Source organism: Alligator sinensis, unplaced genomic scaffold, assembly GCF_000455745.1.
Source record: "Alligator sinensis unplaced genomic scaffold, ASM45574v1 scaffold1642_1, whole genome shotgun sequence".
In the NCBI taxonomy this organism is placed as follows: domain Eukaryota; kingdom Metazoa; phylum Chordata; order Crocodylia; family Alligatoridae; genus Alligator; species Alligator sinensis.
Genome location: NW_005842914.1, coordinates 202159 through 219567, shown reverse-complemented (window position 1 = coordinate 219567; position 17409 = coordinate 202159).

Here is a 17409-nt window from a genome sequence, read left to right as displayed (position 1 = left end):
CCTGCAGTTGCTAACTGTGCTTTCTGCAGCCTGACTAATGAATGTCCCCCACGTCTGTGAGCCAGCACTTGCTGTTCTCTTATCACCAGTCATTTTCTCCTCTTCTGGTGACTCCAGGTTCCCTTGAGTGGGTCCCGCATCAATCAGTGGCATGTTTCCGGTGGCATTTGTAATTTGTGTTTCTTGAGGTCTCGCATCTGAGATGTCATTCCCTTTATCTTCTCCTTTTCTCCAGCTGTTCATGCTGTCAGACGCGCTTTTCACCCTCCTGAATGTTTGGCCTCAACGCTGCATTCCAGCCATGGATGCACTTGTCCTGTCCCTTGTCGGGGTTTGATTGTTGTCATTTTGTCAAAACTTTGCATTTCTTTGCTTTAATATTTATCGCATTGTGGCGTCAAGTAGCTCTGCTCAAGAGCCATGGCCTTGCAGTGTGAGACTGTCTGATGCGTTTCAAGTGTTCCCAGTGCCTTTCATCGCTCTCCAGTAAGTGTCCAGCCACACCTGTCAGAAGGCTTTCCTTAGTGGTGCCCGGCGCGCTCGTCTTCCAAGAGGCAGATGAGTGATTGCTGGAGGGGGAGCGGTGTAGCTTGAGCATGCTGTAACTGTCTCCCTCCTCGTGATCGTGCTTTTGCCACTTGCAGAGCGAAGGGCGCCGTGCTCCTGGGTGAGACGTTGCCACTTGGTGCCACGACCCGCTGCACCACTTAATCTACCTGCTCACCTTGACCCCTGTGACCATCTCTGCTGCGACTGCCCTGGCACCCCTGGAAACTCGGTGTGTGCATAGTACCATGTGCCCCTCAGCACGGCCATCACAGGCCCTCCAGGATCTGCTCCTGCTCCCAGATGTGCAAGACATGCAGGGTGGGTGTTGTTCTGGAGCTGCAGCCTGAGGGCTGCATGGTGTTGGGAGGCTCAGGGTCTCACCCCCTTGCTCGGTTGCCCTGTAAGGCAGCACTTCTCCTGGAGTGGTTTTGAAGGGCCCTGGGGCATGGACTTCATCTCGCTTCCCCCAGCAGGAGCAAGCTATCGGTGTAATGGGAGGCCTTCGGGAATGGGAGGCGGTGGGCCCTGCGGGGACGGGGCTCTGGGACTGTCTCCTGGTAAATGCCTGTGCACGTGTGCAGTGCGCTCTCGGGTGGGGGGGTTTTCCCCAGGCATTGCCCACGGTCCCCGAAGAGCTAAGCAAGCTCCTTCTCTCCCTGGCCTGACTCCATCCCTCCCACAAGCTGACACTCGCCTTCTGGGGAAAGCCGCGTGCTCTCCCTGCAGTTCAGCAGATCCAATTGCAGGGATGTGGAGCCTACGCAGGGAGATCGCTGGCCTCGTTCTGTGCTGCTCTGTCAGGAAGGCTTGCGGTCCTGTTAATGCCAGCACTTCTAACAGGGACTGTTAGCGACTGCAAGCTGCGTGCCCTGTTAACCCCTTGGAACTAGGACTTCACGTATGGGAAGGTGGGGAGAGGAGATGGATATGGAGACCCTGCTGCAGCCGTGGGAACTCTGCTCCCTGCCTGGCAGCAGCTCGGGGGCTCTGGGGGGTTGCTGCTGCCAGGCAGGAGCTGTCCCCGGCTCTGGAAATCTCCGTCTTGGCTAATCTGTAAAGCCAAGAGAGCCTGGGTTTCTCACCTGCCCCATCCCCTCTGTTCATGTGGTCCCCAGCGATGGGTGCAGGCCTTTCTTCCCATGCGATCTCTCCTCTGCCCTAGTAGCAGATCTGCCCTGTGCACCCTCTCCGTGCTGCTCCCAGCCTGCTCTGCCTCCTCGCTGTTTCCAGGGCAGTTCTTCTGTACGTGCTACCTGCTGATGGAGCTGGGGAAAGGGGTCCTTCGGTGTTGGCTGAATCCTGGTGGGGAAGCTGGAGCTGTGCCTGGAAGTAAGTGCAAGCACCTTTCAGCACAAAAATCCTGCAGCACGGGAGGGTGTCGTCAACGCTTTGCTCTTGTTGGGCTTTGATTTTATTGTGGTTTCCTAGCTGCTTGAGCCCGGGTTCTGGGCCTGTGATGAATAATAGTGTGGCAGGTTAATTGCCCTGCCTTGTCCTGCTGCCCAGATGAAATTGAAATAATAATACATTTGCATTGATCCAAGCTGGGAAGGACTAGGCTCTCATAACGGGGGTTTATGAAACTGGGCCCTCAGTCAGATTGCTGCAGAGTGTAAAGCAGCTCCTACCTGCCTCCAATTAAACCCTTTGAAGAGGTGTTGAGGAGCTCAGGCGCCCGAGGCACTTCATTTTAAAGACCTTCCATATTTTTTTCATAGGGGATATTATTAAAGCAAACAGCTTAGCCAGCTTGAAAGTGTCAGGCAGTTACTGGACCAAGAATAACATCTGCCTCCACACTAGTGAAGCTGGAAATGACAAGGCCCATCCATCTTCATGTTTCGGAGTGTAACCCAAGAGCTGAGCTCAGGAAGAAATCCCCGCTGACAGTTCTTACTGCTCCCAAGTTTGCCAAGTGCGTTCATTTTTTTGCAACTATTTAGTTGATCTAATAAAAGATACCACCTCCACGCAAAGAGTTTTGTCTGCCTATGGCCTTAGACCAACACGGCTACAACCAGTATCGCTGAATTGAGGGGAGATGTTCATCTTCCTTGAAGTGCATAGCAGTGACACCTGCCCAGATGCACACCCCCACTCAGTGACAATCCCTCACTTTGCAGATGTGTAAACCAGCCACTAATCCCAGTGCAAGAGATGATGGAGACTGTCCTGTTTCCCTGGTAGGCTGCCAGCTTCAGCTCTGAAAATGTGCTCTGCCTGTGTGTGTGTGTATATGTGTGTATATATAATCTACTTTGGTTAGTCTAGAAGGTGCAGATCTACCCTGCCTTCCACTTGGCTTCAGACTAAGTGGGTGCATCTACATGCGCAATTAGTGCGACACAGTAAACTCGGTGCAGTTAATTGTGGTTCCCTGGGACCGCAGCACACTGAGGCGGGGTGGAGCAGCCCTGGCTGGCAGGGGTCCTGGGTTCTGGTCCCCTGCTAGCCTGGGGCTGCTCCTCCCTGGCTGTGTGCTGTGGAGGGGCTGGCTCCAGTGCAGGGCTAGTCAGCAGGCAGCCCCTGCGCCGACGCATCATTGTACCCCAGCCAGCCCCGCCACTGTCTACGTGTGTTTTGCTGCATGTAACTGCACTGCTGTAGGACAATACTTGCATCAGGTAGTACTATCCTGCAGTGGCATTAATTAATGGACTGCGGCCTATTAGTGCCACACATGTAGATGGTGATGCTTTACTGCAGAGCTAATTAGCTCCACAGTGAAGTGTCTCGTGTAGATGCGCCCAGTGCGTCTCTGACATGGCCGCGCCTGGGCTGCACAGTGAAAGGTCAGCTCTGCTCCAGGCCGTCCCGCGCTGTTGCTGTACGGCTGTCTTTGCACTCACCGGGAGCGTGAGAGAGCTTCCAGGGAGCTGTGCTGGGCACGGGTGGGTGGTGCCACATGTCACAGCTCAGGTGGACGAGCTGCGTGTGCCCAAAGCGGCGTGGCCAGACAGTTTGCTTGCGGGTCATTCCCAGAGGTGCAGCGGCGTCCTGGCAGGGGACAGAAAAGGTCTGAGTCTCCAGAGCCTGGAACTGGCAGTGGCAGAAAGGTCATTTTTAGCGTTTTTGCACATGACCCAGAATTGGCGCAAATTCCTTCAGCAGCGAGGAATGAGAAGAGGTGAACGAGGCTGCCCTGCATGTGTGGTAGAAGCTGCCTCTGACATGGAAATTAGACGTAAACCTCTTGCCATTTCCTCACAGATCTATTATTCATGGGCACTTCGGGTTGGCATATTAATAAAACAGGAGGCTAAAACATTTGGTATTCCCACCCCTTTAGTGCAGCATTTGGGAGGAGGCTGTCGACTTTAATCTGTGCCAGCCCTGTGTTCCACATCTGGCCAGCTGTCTGAGCCGTCCCTGGCATGGCCCGTTGACATGGCCGATGGTGGGTTTCCAGCAGCACGTGCTTCTCCGGTTTCCAGTGCACGCGACAGGGTCCTGCCCCGGCTGCAGAAGTGTTCCTCCCTCCTGCTTCCCTGGGAGCGCTGAATCCAGCTGGAGTGCAGCGGTGCAGGGAGAGGGGCAGGGGCGGTGTGACAGCCCGCCCTGACACCCAGGGTTGTGCGCGGAGATCTCTGAGCTGAGGCCGGCCATGCAGACTCTGCAAAGCTCTTCTCAAAGAGCCTCTCCATCCAGATGATGTATTGCGCACGGGTTGCTAGTGGCAGCGTGTCGGGGTCCTTTGTGTGACCCCCCGTCACTAGATACAGAGCGGAGAGCCTGTGTTGGACTGTGGACTCACGTGAGTCTGCACAGGGCAGGCCCTTTTGTGCTCTCCTGCTCTTAGGAGCCCTGAAGACTTGCACGTCACGGAAGCAGGAGGGGAATGGAAGAGGCGCTCCGTCATCGCTGGCACAAACGACCTTCCATTTTAAACCTGAGAAAATCATTAGCACAGGCTTTGTGCCACACCTGGCTTTAACCTCGGCCTCTGGATATTGCCGTTGGGGAGATGGGTGTCAATCTTGCTGCTCTTCTCCTCTGCAGGGAGGAGACTCTCAGCACAGTGGTAGCAGCTCTGCACTTTCCTGGGGAGGTGCACAAGGATTGGATCTAATTGCCTCTGAGGCTCTGAGCACACTGTTTTGATTTTGCAATAGAAGAAATTACAGCTCTCTTCTCTAATGAGGAAAGGAGTCTCTAGTGCAGCACTGGCTGTTGCAGGAATTGGCAGAGCGGTGCCTTGCCTCAGCACATACAGCCTGCTGCCTCTCTCCATCCCCACCCCGCATCCCTTTGCATCCAACCCAGTCAGCACGTCCCAAGCAAAACCCCAGCTGCCAGCACTCGGACAAATGAAGTCCATGGCAAGGCTTGCCGTTGGGCTATTGCCACCTTGGCTGGAAACGCGGCACGCTGCAGAGCCCTGAGTTTTGAGCTGCCTGGAGGAGAGCAGTCGTAACGCAGCGAGCAGGATCTTGCAGCCCCGGCAGGAGCGGGTGCCAGGCCTTGAGGATGGGGTGGAGGGTGAAGCCTTCCGTAATTTGCCTGTAATCCGTCATGGTGCGGGAGGTGCTGCCGCTGCTGTTTCTGCAGCTGCGCTCCCTGCATGGAGAGTCCTGCCTGCCAGGCAATGCCGTTATGTTCCCTGCTCGCCGATTCACCCCACGGCTTGCAGGAGTTTCCCAGATGTCAGCACTGCCGCTGCACAGGACGAGAGGGAAGCATTTTCTGGTCCATTCGGGCCATTGCTCTGATGGGCTCTGAAGTGGGTGTGTTGGATCAGAGCAGCGAGGGGCAGCACACAAACAAAAGCCAGCACTTGCGGGGGGCGTTAATCACCTAGTGGGAGGTGTGGGACCTGGCCCAGGGAGCTGGGAGGCTGCCAGATGCCCTCTTCAGTCAGCTCTCGAGATGAAGAGCTGGACAGGCACTGCGTGGGCCTCTGCTGCAGGGGAAGGAGCTGTGTGGAGACCTTCCTTCGTGTCTCACTGGACGCGATCATCTTTCCTAGTTGATGTTGGCTGGAAGGAGCGTTGTCATTCACCCGGAGATGCGGCTGGAGGAGGGTGCTCCCAATTAACCGATGCACAGGCATTTGGGTGCAGGAGCATCAAACGGATATCTTCGCTTAACTAGGAGACACGCCTTCAATGCTACTGTGCCTTTAGAGTCATCAGCCTCGGTGTTGCTTTTGGGCGCCTTCAGGTCTCAGGTGTTCTGCCTCTCGGGTTTGCAGATCCTTGATCCGGTTCCCTTCAAAGCATCTTTGTGGCAGAGCGGAGTACCCTGGCTGCAGAGCCCTAGTAAATGCTTTCCTTTGCAAATGTGGTGGCACCCTGGGGAGTGAGGGGTCAGCTCTTCAGGGAGCGTGGCGTGGAAAAGGAGCGCCCCGGTAGCAGTCCTCTCAGGTGGTCCATGCAGAGGGCAGAGGAGCCGCAGTTAGGTGCGGTGCAGTGCAGTTTCGTCCCGGCTCTGCCACTCCAGGCCGTGCAGTATGGTTTCCCCACCTCTCACAGAGGAACCGATCCACTCCCCCGGCTCTGGGAAGCACTGCATAAATGTGAAGGGCTGTGATGGGCTGCGGCGCTCCACGCGGGCAGCAGGCACCCCTGCGTACATTCAGAGTCCCAGCTCGCGGCTCGGCCAGGAGCAGACCAGGCGCGACGGTCCCAGCTGCTCTACGTGGGAGGTTTCAGCGCTGGTCGCGCTGGGCTGACTCCTCCCGGCACGGGGAGCGCCGCGTGCCGCGCTCGAGCAGCTGCACTGGCTCGTGACCAGCATGTGCACCTCAAACCCACGGTGGAGGTGGAGGGTGGCCGTGTGTACGTCTCAGTTCTTGCTGCCTTCTATCTGCCACACGCATGGCAAGTCTTTTAGCCCCTGCTCCCCTCCGGGGAGATGTGGGCTATTGAATGAACACTCCCCACCCTCCTGGCATCCCCTCCCTTTCCCCAGGGAGCAGCCTCCTCTCCCTCCACTTCCCACCCCGCTCTGCCTGCCATGTCCGAAGGCCCCGTTCCCCCCAAGTGCAGGAAGCAAAGCCCAGGGTCCAGTTCCTATTTGCTCCTCACTTGAACAGAATGAGCCAGCTCACTTTGGACCATGCAGGTTACGTTTTATTTTTTTTTCTCATGCCAAGAAATACAAAGGAAAGTCTCTAAGATACAGCCCAGCGCCCTGCTGGGAAAAGAGCCTTTATCAGCAGAAAAGAGCCCCGAGCTGGAACTGCTGACGTGGCCGTGCTGCTTGCAGGGAGCGCTCTGTAAATCCCTAGCGGAGGGGGATCCTTTCCACCCGTTTTCAGGACAGGGTGAGCTGGGAGCACAACGTGCTCGCAGCAGCCACGAGGAATAGGCCACGGGCTTTGCGTAAAGGATCTGAGATCTTGTCATCCCCTAAAAAGGACCGAAACAGAAGCGACCTGCTTAGCAGGGAGGGTGCGAGGTCCTGAGCTCAGACCTAATTAAAGATGGCAGGATGCCAGCCTAGCGGAGGAAGTGGATAACCCATGCTTGGGATTCATCCCTTCCGCTCATCATTTGCTAGAACCAAGCACACGCTGAGTGCTGGCTTCTTTCCTTCCCATCCGTGCTAGAAACCCTTTAGACTCGTCTCTGGGCACCTCTGCACCGAGCCGACCGTGAACAGCGAGCCAGCTGCGGCCGCCAAGTCAACTTGTGTGGGAGCTCTCGGCCCTTCTTAAGCCCCTGGTCACAGCATCCTGCCAGCACAAGAGCTGCTCCGTTGAGGCCCCGGATCCCTCCTTCGGGGCTATTCTTCGATCCAGCATCTCTCCTGCTGGCAAGAGATGGCCTCCAAGCTTGTGGCGGTCGACTCAAGCCAAAGCGAGCAGAGTCAGGGAGTTATGTCAGTCCACACACACGTGTTACTCTTGCATGGGCAGTTTATATCTACTGAAATACAGACCTCCAGGACCTTGTGCTTCCCACTGCTACCCGACTGAATTTGTACCCGCTTTTTCTACCTTGTCCTTCTCTTCAGCCTCCCACGACCTGTTCTCAACATCAGGTGGGGCTGGATTTCCTCCTCCTGCCTCGGCCCCCCTTGCCTTCACATGGATTCAGACCAGGAGACCCAGAGTAGGCAGTTTCCCATCAATTAATGCATTTGAATGTTGGAGAAGTAACGGGCGGGCAGAGCTGCCCTGGCCCTGAGGCTGGCATAGCCCTTGCAGTGGGGAACGCTGATGCGTGGGGCAGCAGCAAGGAGACAACGCTGAGAGATAGGCACAGGGACGGGGAAGGAAAAGTCCGTTCCCTACGTGTATTGTGATGAGGTCCTGCGTGATGACCGCTAGAGGAGCAGCACTGATTGCATGCAGAGAAAGAGGCGATCAGATGGCAATGATCTGTTCTCAGGGGTGACAGAGCAAGGAGCAGGGGTTTCAAGTTGCAGCAAGGGAGGTTGAGGTTGGATATTAGGAAAAACTTTCTCACTAGGAGGGTAGTGAAGCGCTGGAACAGGCTACCCAGGGCGGTGGTGGAGTCTCCATCCTTGGCAGTTTTCAAAACCCAGCTGTTCAAAGCCTTGGCTGGGACGGTGTAGTTGGGGCTGGTCCTGCTTGGAGCAGAGGGCTGGACTAGATGTGACCTCCCGAGGTCCCTTCCCACCCTCATTGTCTATGATCTACCCAGTTATATAAATGGGCAAGGTTGGGGAGGGGTAGGGAGATACCAAATTCCTTCTGGGAAAATGCAGGCTCATGTGTCTAGGCCAAGCAAGTCCGGATGGCAGAGCTCAGTGGGAAGCTACACCAGGGATGCTAAAATGTGGAACGACCCAGGGGAGACGCAGGCAGGGCAGTTTGCCACGGGGCACAGTGGCAAAAGCATCAAGGGCAAAAACATCAGGACAGAAGCATCTCATTGTAGAGCAGGGAAGAGACTGGCAGCCTCCAGCAGCCGATCTCTAGAGCGCTGCCTGCCGCCCCAGCGAGCCGGAGCGTGGATAAGCTTTTAGGCGGCTCAGATTGAACTGGGAAGAACTCAGGAAGGAGCAAGAAGAAACTGGAGAGATGAATATATATGGAGGACTGGATGGGGGGCACAGCCAAATGGTGAGCCAGTGACACGGGGTAAGCTGCTGGCAGGCAGCATCCATTTGTCATGGACCGGAGCATGCATTTACCTTTCTGGTAAACCTCCGTAAACCTCCTCCCTGCAAGCAGGTGAGAGCTGTAAACCTGAGCGAGAGAGAGGTGACATTTGGGACTGGACAGGTGCCGTGAATGAAACGAAGACCAAGCAGAAGAACCCCGGGCTGGTGCGTTAGGATTTGTTTCCAGAACAGAGCTGTCCCTGCCTGTCGTGCTCCCTGGGGGGCTTACACAACGGCCTCGGGGCCGCGATTGGGACTGACAGGGCAGCGTGCTCTGGACACAAGTGGGTCTAAGCACAAGCAAAGAGCCGAGGAGGGAGTTTTGAAGTGCAGAGCACTTGGAAGGAAGTCTAATGGCTGGAGCGGCTTAGAGAGAAGAGTAAATCACTAAGGAACTTATTGCCTTAATTCTTCGTTATTATATTTAACAGTAAATCAAGACGCTGTTGCCTGGGCAGCCTGATGATGCCCGGTAAGGCAGAAAGCAGAGCCCATTTGGAAGCATCCGACAAATTATCACTGCAATTGTCTTCTGAAAGCTTTTGCTTTTCTCATGCATTCAGATGAGTCCTGATTTCTCTGCTCCACTCAGCTTCATCAGACTGGAGCTCCCCTCTCGAAAGGATCATTAAAATGGCAGCTGCCGGGAAGCCCGTTCCTGGGTAGGGAGGAGAGGTGTTTCTACAGTCCCCCGTGTGCACATAGATCTCCTCTGCAAAATCCCTAGAGGAAACCAGGCCTTCGGCCCTGTATGTTTTTCTCGGGAGGGGAATGCTCTTCTGGTTCCTGGAAGACCTGATCACTTGTGCCATCGGTTTGTGCAGCAGGTTACAGCAGTGCTGAGCTGCCTGGTACGGGGCTGCGAGGCATACCGCGTTCGTGGTGGTGAAACGTGTCGCACGGTTAGAGCAGCGTTTCAGCACCTATTTAATAAATATCTGGCTCTCGGGCATTAGCGTTTGCTAGTAAAACTATCCTTCTGCGTCAGCCCTTCCCATTCCCAGAGGCTCCATGTTCAGGTTCCCAAGTCATCCCCAAGCCATCCGTCGGGTTGGCATGGGCAGGCTGAAGACGGGGCAGGGAGCAGCGGTCTGGTGTCAGGAGGGAGGTAAGGAGCCTGAAAGCCCTGTTCTGTGGACCTACCAGCATGGGGGAGAAACTGCTCCCGGGAGCCTGCTCTGGAGGCCAAGCAAGCCCCGTGTGCAGCCCTCCAGCAGCTCCTTGGTCACCGCCAGGTGAGAGAGGAGTCGCTGGACCAGCTATTTGCTTGCGTGAGGTATGTGGGCATCAGACCTGGGATGTTCCCCCTCCCCTCCTGCCACGGGCCAATGCTCAGTGAACCGCGGCTTGCCTATGTGCACAGAGGGACATCTAAGCACACCTGTGCCCTGTTAAGCTTCTCCCTTCTCTGCTAAGCTCAGCACCCTGCCCTCGGTGCCAGCAGGTGGAAGGAAGCCGGGCTGCATTGCAGATGCTGTGAGATTGTACGGAGGGGAGGGAAACGTGGCTGGGGAAGTGGTGGCAATGCCACCCAGGCCGGAGAGGCAGCGTTGCAGTGTGTCCAGGGGATTCAGCATTGTTGCCACCCAGATTTTGAGCCACCCACCGTGCAAAAGCAAACACGCTAATGAGGAGCGAGCCAGCCCATGGCAAGAGACCTCGACCGCAGCCGAGCAGGGAAGTGACTGCGTGGGAAGCTGGGGTGCATGTACGGCAGGCTCTCTGGTCCGCACTGAGTCCCAGCGCAGACTCGGCGTGCACTAAGTGGGAGGGGGGGGGTTGCATGCCCCACTGCGAAGCGTGTCTGCAGGAGGCATCGCTTTGGAGACCTGACGGCACTGTCACTTTGCACTGGCTTCCTGCGCAGGAACTTCCCCACGGGGATAAGCTCTGGGTGCCAGTAGCATTGGGTCAGATCTTTCCAAGAGGCTCAGAGTTGCACTGGGGGGCACAAGGCAGAGGAAACAGGCTGCTTTGCTGCAGCCGGGGATGGCCTCTATCTCCCAGTGCAGGCCAAGCTGCCTGGCTCGATAGACAAAGACATGAGTGCTAGTTCTCAGCTGCATTGCCCCAGCCTGCGACTTAGCAGAGCATGATGGAGAGGGGGCTCAGTCAGTGTGGAGACCGCAGGACATGGAGCCACAAACTAGTCCCTTGGACAACGGTGCCAAAGGCCAGTGGCAGAAGAGGATGCAACCCCAGGGATCGATGCACAGGAAGGGCAGAGCAAGGTGCAGCGGTGTGAGGCCACGCGAGGGAAGGGGGCAGAGAGGCCAGGACCCTGCCGGGGAAAGCGCCGCGTGATGCAGCATGTTGCGGATGCTCGGGAAAGGCCCTGGGGAAGGCGATTTGTAATGTAAAACATTTAGGAGCCAAACATCTATGAGGCTGACCCTGCCTGCACATGTGAGGGATCCAGTTCCTGTGGGCTAGGAGCTGGTGCCCATAACCCCTTTGTGCCCTTGAGACCCTCCCCAGTCAGTCCAGTCCAAGACCAGCCCAGTCAGCGGGCATCTTTGCATCAGCCACGGCAGCTGCTGGGTCAGGCCTTTAGCTCCTGCGGTGACGGACGTGACATCAGAGCTCGGCAGACAGATTTGGCTGCCGCGACTTTCACAGCCCGCCGTCTCCTCCGCACCAGCTCGCTGTTTGGGGCGCAGGTGGAAGAACCGCCCTGTTTCCAAGAGAAGACATCACTCCTACCACGAGCCCCCCCGCCAGGGCTCGGCTGCGGGCAGATCTCCTGCAAGCTGGAAATTCCTCATGGATCAGCACCGGGCCCTCCCGGCTCTGGGCTGCTGAAACGCTGAGAGCTTGTCTGGACAGCCCTGGAGCAGGGGGGACTGTGAAGCTGCATGCAAATGGTCTTTGTCTTTTTTTTTTCATCAAAAATACAAAACCCGCCAACGCCGCGCCTTGCAGCCGTGGTCGGCCCTGGTGCCACGGCTGTGGGGAGGCGCACGCGGCGTCCCCCGGCGGCAGTGCGCTCCTTCCCCGCTCGCCGAACAGACTTCATCTCCCAGTGGCAGCTGGAGCTTTCCCAGAGAGACGACTGGTTGATTTAAAAAACCAAAACAAAACAGTCATTTGTGCCAAAATTGTCGAGAGGTTTCCTCAGAGGGTCCCGTTCGCCCCTTTCCACCTCGGTGGCCCTTTTCTCCCCCAGATCAACCTCCTTCTCCCCTCCTGGTCTCTCCTGGGCAGGAATGAGGTAGCGGATCTCCCTCTGCTCCACTCTGCTTGGGATCGGAGACCTCTCCCAGGCCTTGTCAAGCTGCTGTATGCGCCGCACAAGTTGTTCAGTGTGAAATCATTTTCCAAGAGGCTGAGAAATAAATGCATGCACTCCCTCAGACGATGCTCCAACAGAGACACTTCCTAGCGCCGGCCCTTGAAACGGTCGCATTTTTGCTGCGAGGTTACAAATAGCCCCTGAAGGAAAGGTGCCTTCTTCGTCAGGGCGTCTGCATGCTAGTTCTTCTTGAAAACTGCAAAAGAAAGAGAGTCTTAGAGCATCCTCCACTAATTAGTGTATTTGCCCTATGGTCTTGGCCGGTTCCTTCTTTCAGCTAGCCTGAGTCTTGCTGGGTCTTTGATGGAGCTGAAGCGTACTGAGTGCGTTGGCCCTGGGCTGAGCAGCTTGCCTCTGGACTCTGCTCTACAGTGTGAACTACTGCAGGTTTGCTCCAGTCAAGCTTGCCTGCTTCCAAACTGGTTGCAGTCTCTTCTGGGAAGTGGCCTCACGTTACTTCGTAGAATCACAGAAAACAAGGGTTGGGGGGACCTCAGGAGGTCTCATCCAGTCCAACCCCCTGCCCAGAGCAGGACCAGCCCCAACTACATCATCCCAGCCAGGGCTTTGTCTACCCGGATCTTAAATACCTCCAAGGATGGGGACTCCTCCACCTCTCTGGGGAGCCTGGTCCAGTGCTTCACCACTCTCCCAGTGAGAGAGTTTTCTCTAATATCCAACCTAAACCTCCCTGGCTGCAACTTGAGCCCATTGCTCCTGTCGTCTGCCCCCACGGAGAACCGTCCAGCTCCATCCTCTTTGCAACCACCCTTTGGCAGCTGACGGCTGCTGTTCAGTCCTGCCTCAGTTTTCACTTCTGCAGACTAAATCAGCCCAGTTCCCTCCACCTCTCCTTGCAAGTCATGTCCCCCAGCCCCCACCACCATTTTCATTGCCCTCCACTGGACTCTCTCCAACTTGTCCACATCCTTTCTGTAGTGGGGGGCCAACACTGGATGCAGGACTCCAGTTGTGGGCTCACCAGTGCCAAATGGAGAGGGATAATCACTTCCCTTGACCTACAGGCAACACACCTACCAATGCAGCCCAGGATGCAATTAGCCTTCTTGGCAACAAGGGCACGCTGCTGGCTCCTGTTCAGCTTATTGTCCACTGTCCCCCCCAGGTCCTTTTCCACAAAGCTGCTGCCCAGCCTGTCACTCCCAGCCTGCACCGGTGCATGGGATTGCTCCGTCCTAAGTGCAGGACTTTGCACTTCTCCTTGCTGAACCTCATGAGATTTCTTTTGGCCCAATCCTCCAATTTGTCTAGGTCACTCTGATCCCAGCCCTACCCTCCAGAGTATCTACTACTCCCCCCAGCTTGGTGTCATCTGCAGACTTGCTGAGCGTGCACTGCATCCCATCTTCGAGGCTGTGGATGAAGACATTGAACAAAACCTGCCCCAGGACTGACCCCGGGGCACTCCACTTGATACCAGCTGCCAGTGAGACATTGAGCCATTGGTTACTACCCTCCGAGTCCAATGCTCCAGCCAGTTTGCTATCACTTTACAGTACATATCCACCTTCGAAACCTTACTTCCAAACATAGCGTTGGGCTTTCCTTTCAGGTGGCTAGAAAGGGAGGGGACAGCTACTGTGCAGGCCTGGTTTCTAAACATGGGAGGTCCTATGTTCTCAGCCACTTGACTTGCTACTTGACACTTCTTATCCCTCAGTCCGCCAGCACGGGTCCCAGCAGATCCTGGGAGACCTCACCTGCGGGGCAGTATGCTGAGCCTTTCTAGCCCTTGATGGCACAGGGTGAGTTCAGGCTAGATGGGCACATAGCACTCCTCCACGCCAGTCTGATCTCAAAGGGATTCATCCCACACACCTACACGCCATTCCCACGCAGACACGACAAGGCTGCTCCTTCAAGGAACAGAGGAGCCTAATTCCCTTGATGCCAAGGGTACCAGCTGTCTGCATGCATTAGAAGAGCCAGGGCTGGGAGCTCCCAGCATGCTGGGTGACCCCTTGGTGAGCTACAGAGCAGGGCAGGTCTGGGGGCTTCCTGGGGTTCGTGCTGGGGTGAGAGGGGAGGGGGACTTACCTGTAAAGTTGAGCGAGAAGTAGAGCACAATGATGATGGTTCCCAGGATGATGCAGACTGTGCTTATGAGCCTGGCCATGCGCCCCAGCCTCCAGGCCCCGTCCACGTCCCCTTGCTGCCTGCTGTTCCTTGACTGGGGGAAAGGCACAGACACAAAGAGAGGCACTAGTGAGGGACTGCGGGCCTGGCTCCACCGCCGTTTTAGGTCAGTCCTGCCCCTTAACCTGCGAGAAGGGGGAAGCCCCTGGTCTCTCAGGCAATGGTATGAGGCCTGTTTGCAATGGGAGACTTCGTTAGCATTTCAGAAACCAGCTGCCCTGGAATATCGGGGCTGACGCTGCTGCTTTTTCCTCCGTGTGAGTGGGTGGGAGGGGATGGCAACTAGTGCCCAGGGTCGCTAAGAACCACAGCAGCCTGGAGTCTCCATAGCCCTGCTTGTTCCCGTGACAGCTACGTGACTGCCATGCCCCTCTGCATCTTAAACGTGCACGAGTTACAGCTTTTCCACTAAGTGCTGGGTTTCAGCTCACCTGGGAGTATGCCCGAGCACTTTGGCGCCTTCCCACCCTGCGTCCACATCCCAGGCTGTCAGCCTCTGATCTGAACAAAATCCACCTGCAGTGGTTTCTTTCCTCTTGTGCTGGCTGCAGGGAGCGAGGAACTGGCTCTGCAGCGTCTTTCCTTGGCTGCTGGTTTCATTCTGCTTTTCCCTGCTGCTCTATTGATTTCTTAATGCAACCTGCTGGAAGCTGTGCCCTGCCTGGTAAGCAAACGTATTGGCTCCCCAGATGTGGCAGGGGTGAGCAAAGGGGAAGCGGGGGGAAGTCACTGGGAGGCACCTGGAAATGATTCGCACACACATTCACAGAAGTTTAGGGCTGGAAGGGACCTTGTGAGATCATGATGTCCAGCCCCCCTGCTCCCAGCTGTGTGGGATTGTTTGAGGATGAATGGAGATCACCAAGAGCCCCTTAGAGACTGAGTAGGGGCTGCCTCCTGCCAGTGTTAAGTCCACCTGCTGCATCAGCAACCGAACTGGAGTCCAAAGGCTGGAGCTCATTAGTACAAGGTGAAGCAAACTCTGGAAGCCCTCGTCTCTGGATGTAATAGCAGCCCAGGGACTCGCGGCCAGAGCCCAGAGCAAGATGGGGGCAGGCCTGGGTCCTTGGGCTGAGCACTCATGCCAGGAAGCAGAGCTGTGGAAGTGCCTTTCTTGAGACCGACCGCATGGACCCGTTCACCGGGAGTCAGGAAGCGATGGTTTCTGTGCCCCCGGCTGAAGAAAGGCAGGGCCAGGGCTACACTTCCCCCTGCACAAGCCAGCGGGAGGGTGTGCATCCCCCATTACTAGCCCTGCAATGGGTTCGGAGCACCGCCGGGGATAGGCCAGCCAGGAGCCACGAGTCTCCAGGCTCCTTCCTTCCATCCTTGCCCCTTGGCAACTCAGGACAGACGTCCTGGTGGTTTCTGTGATGGACTCCTGCGAAAACCACACTGAGACCTGACGGGGCTCCCAGGGGCCCCGTGGAGACAACCCCCGGCCAAGCGAAGAGAGGCCCTACGTTGAAGAGCAGCGCACTGACGTGCCTTTACGGAGACCTGCCTCATCTGTGGTGCCCTACGGCTAGCAGGAGACCGCTCCCTCACCAGGTCTCATTAGTGACTTAAACACAGCAGTGTTGCTGTGTTTAAGCTGCGTGCAGTGTGTCAGCGTGGGTGCATGTGTGATGGAGGAGCAGGGGCCCCTCCATAGGCATGGGGGAAGCCGGCCATCTCAGCGGAAACCTCCCTGTCCCCCATGGACAAACCGTTCACCGTGGACTTGGAGCATATTGATTTCTGGGAGGTTTTGGACAGCGAAAAAAAAAAAAGTCAGATCAGGAGTTGGAAATTAGGCTGTATAAAAACTGTCCCTCTTGGGGAGCTGGCCAGGGAAAGACAGAGTGTACCATTCTGTGTGGCCAGGATGCTGAAAGGCCATATATCTACCGGGCCAAGATCTTAATCTCTTGGCACCACAAAAATTAAATGCTGTGTTGCAGAGTTTGAGGTGTGAAGCACAAGGCATTGAGGAGGAAAATGCGAGGTGAAGCAGAGTGCAGAATTCGACTTCCCTCACCGTTCATACCTGGCACTTATTAAAATACATGCGGTAGTGGAGCAAACAGCACTAGCTGATATAATCTCATTCCCACGTGGGTTTATCACTAGCAACGTCAACCTCTAGATGTGGCCGTCACTAAAAAGCCAAATGCAGCACACCATACACGCATTAATGTCGACACCGTGGAGTTCATACAGCTAGAAACACAACCGACGGTGGTGCACAGAGCACACAAGCAACGCACTTCAGACCCTCAGCTGGGCTGGCCATCTCCAGTCTATCCCAACAAGTGTTCTGCTCCCCCAGTACAGCCTTTCCCCAGCTCAGCCATAACCTGATGTAGCGTGGGGCCTTGTTTGCTTCACAAGCTTCCCTGCGCACAGAAGAGACGCTCTCTGAAACGAAGTGTGTGCATCCGGCAGCCTAGCTCCATTACAGAACAGAAGGTGACAAACGTAGGCCTCGTACGAGGGACGGGAGTGCAGGGACCGACTGGGTTCACTGACAGCTCGTTAACATTTGGGCTTTTTAAAGGCACAGGTGTTTGTAACCCAAGTGCAATAGCTTTGCGGGCTGAAACAGGCTTTCAGCGTTGTCCTTTTTGCTCGGAAATACACCAAATAATGAATTTGACACCTACTGCTAGAGCTTCTGGATACCTTTTTCTGTCAAGCCCTCTGTTATGCAAGCAGCACAAGCCTTTGCGTGGAATGTTTAGCAAGCGCTGATGTCTGCCCATTTATTATTCATTGGAATGGAGAGCTCTGATTATAATTTGCTAATGGCAGGAGTCGTGAATGAACAACAACAAAAAACACCTTTGTTGTACAGTGACATTTTTAGCGAAGGGAAGTGCTTGCAAATGTCCAAGTTACTCAAGGGCCCGTAAGAGTGCATTTCAGAGGCTGTAACAAGGAAGTCGGCATTAAAATAAATGATCAGGGGCTTGCAAACAATCCAAGAGTCCAGGAAATGGAGGGCTGGCGGGGTCTGAGATGGTCATCTAGCCTAGTCTCTGTTTTGAGGCAGTCTCAGGAGGATAAGGGGTTAGGGAAGCCAAGGAAGGAGGAGACCTAAACCTTCCCGGTGGCATCTCGCTCTGCATCTTGCAAGCAGCCTTCGCTTGTAGCCCCAGCCTGGATATTCAGGGGCTCTTTGGTCAGTGAGCTGTCGCAGAGATTCTGCCCACTTCCTCTGCCTGCGCCTCCCCTCGTGCGCACTGGATCCCAGCAGAAAGAGGGGTGCCGTCCCACCGCTGTGCTCTGTCTGCCTTTGTGCGTCCCCACTGCACCCTCTGAGACGGGAGGGCGGGCGAGAGCAGGGACGTAACACG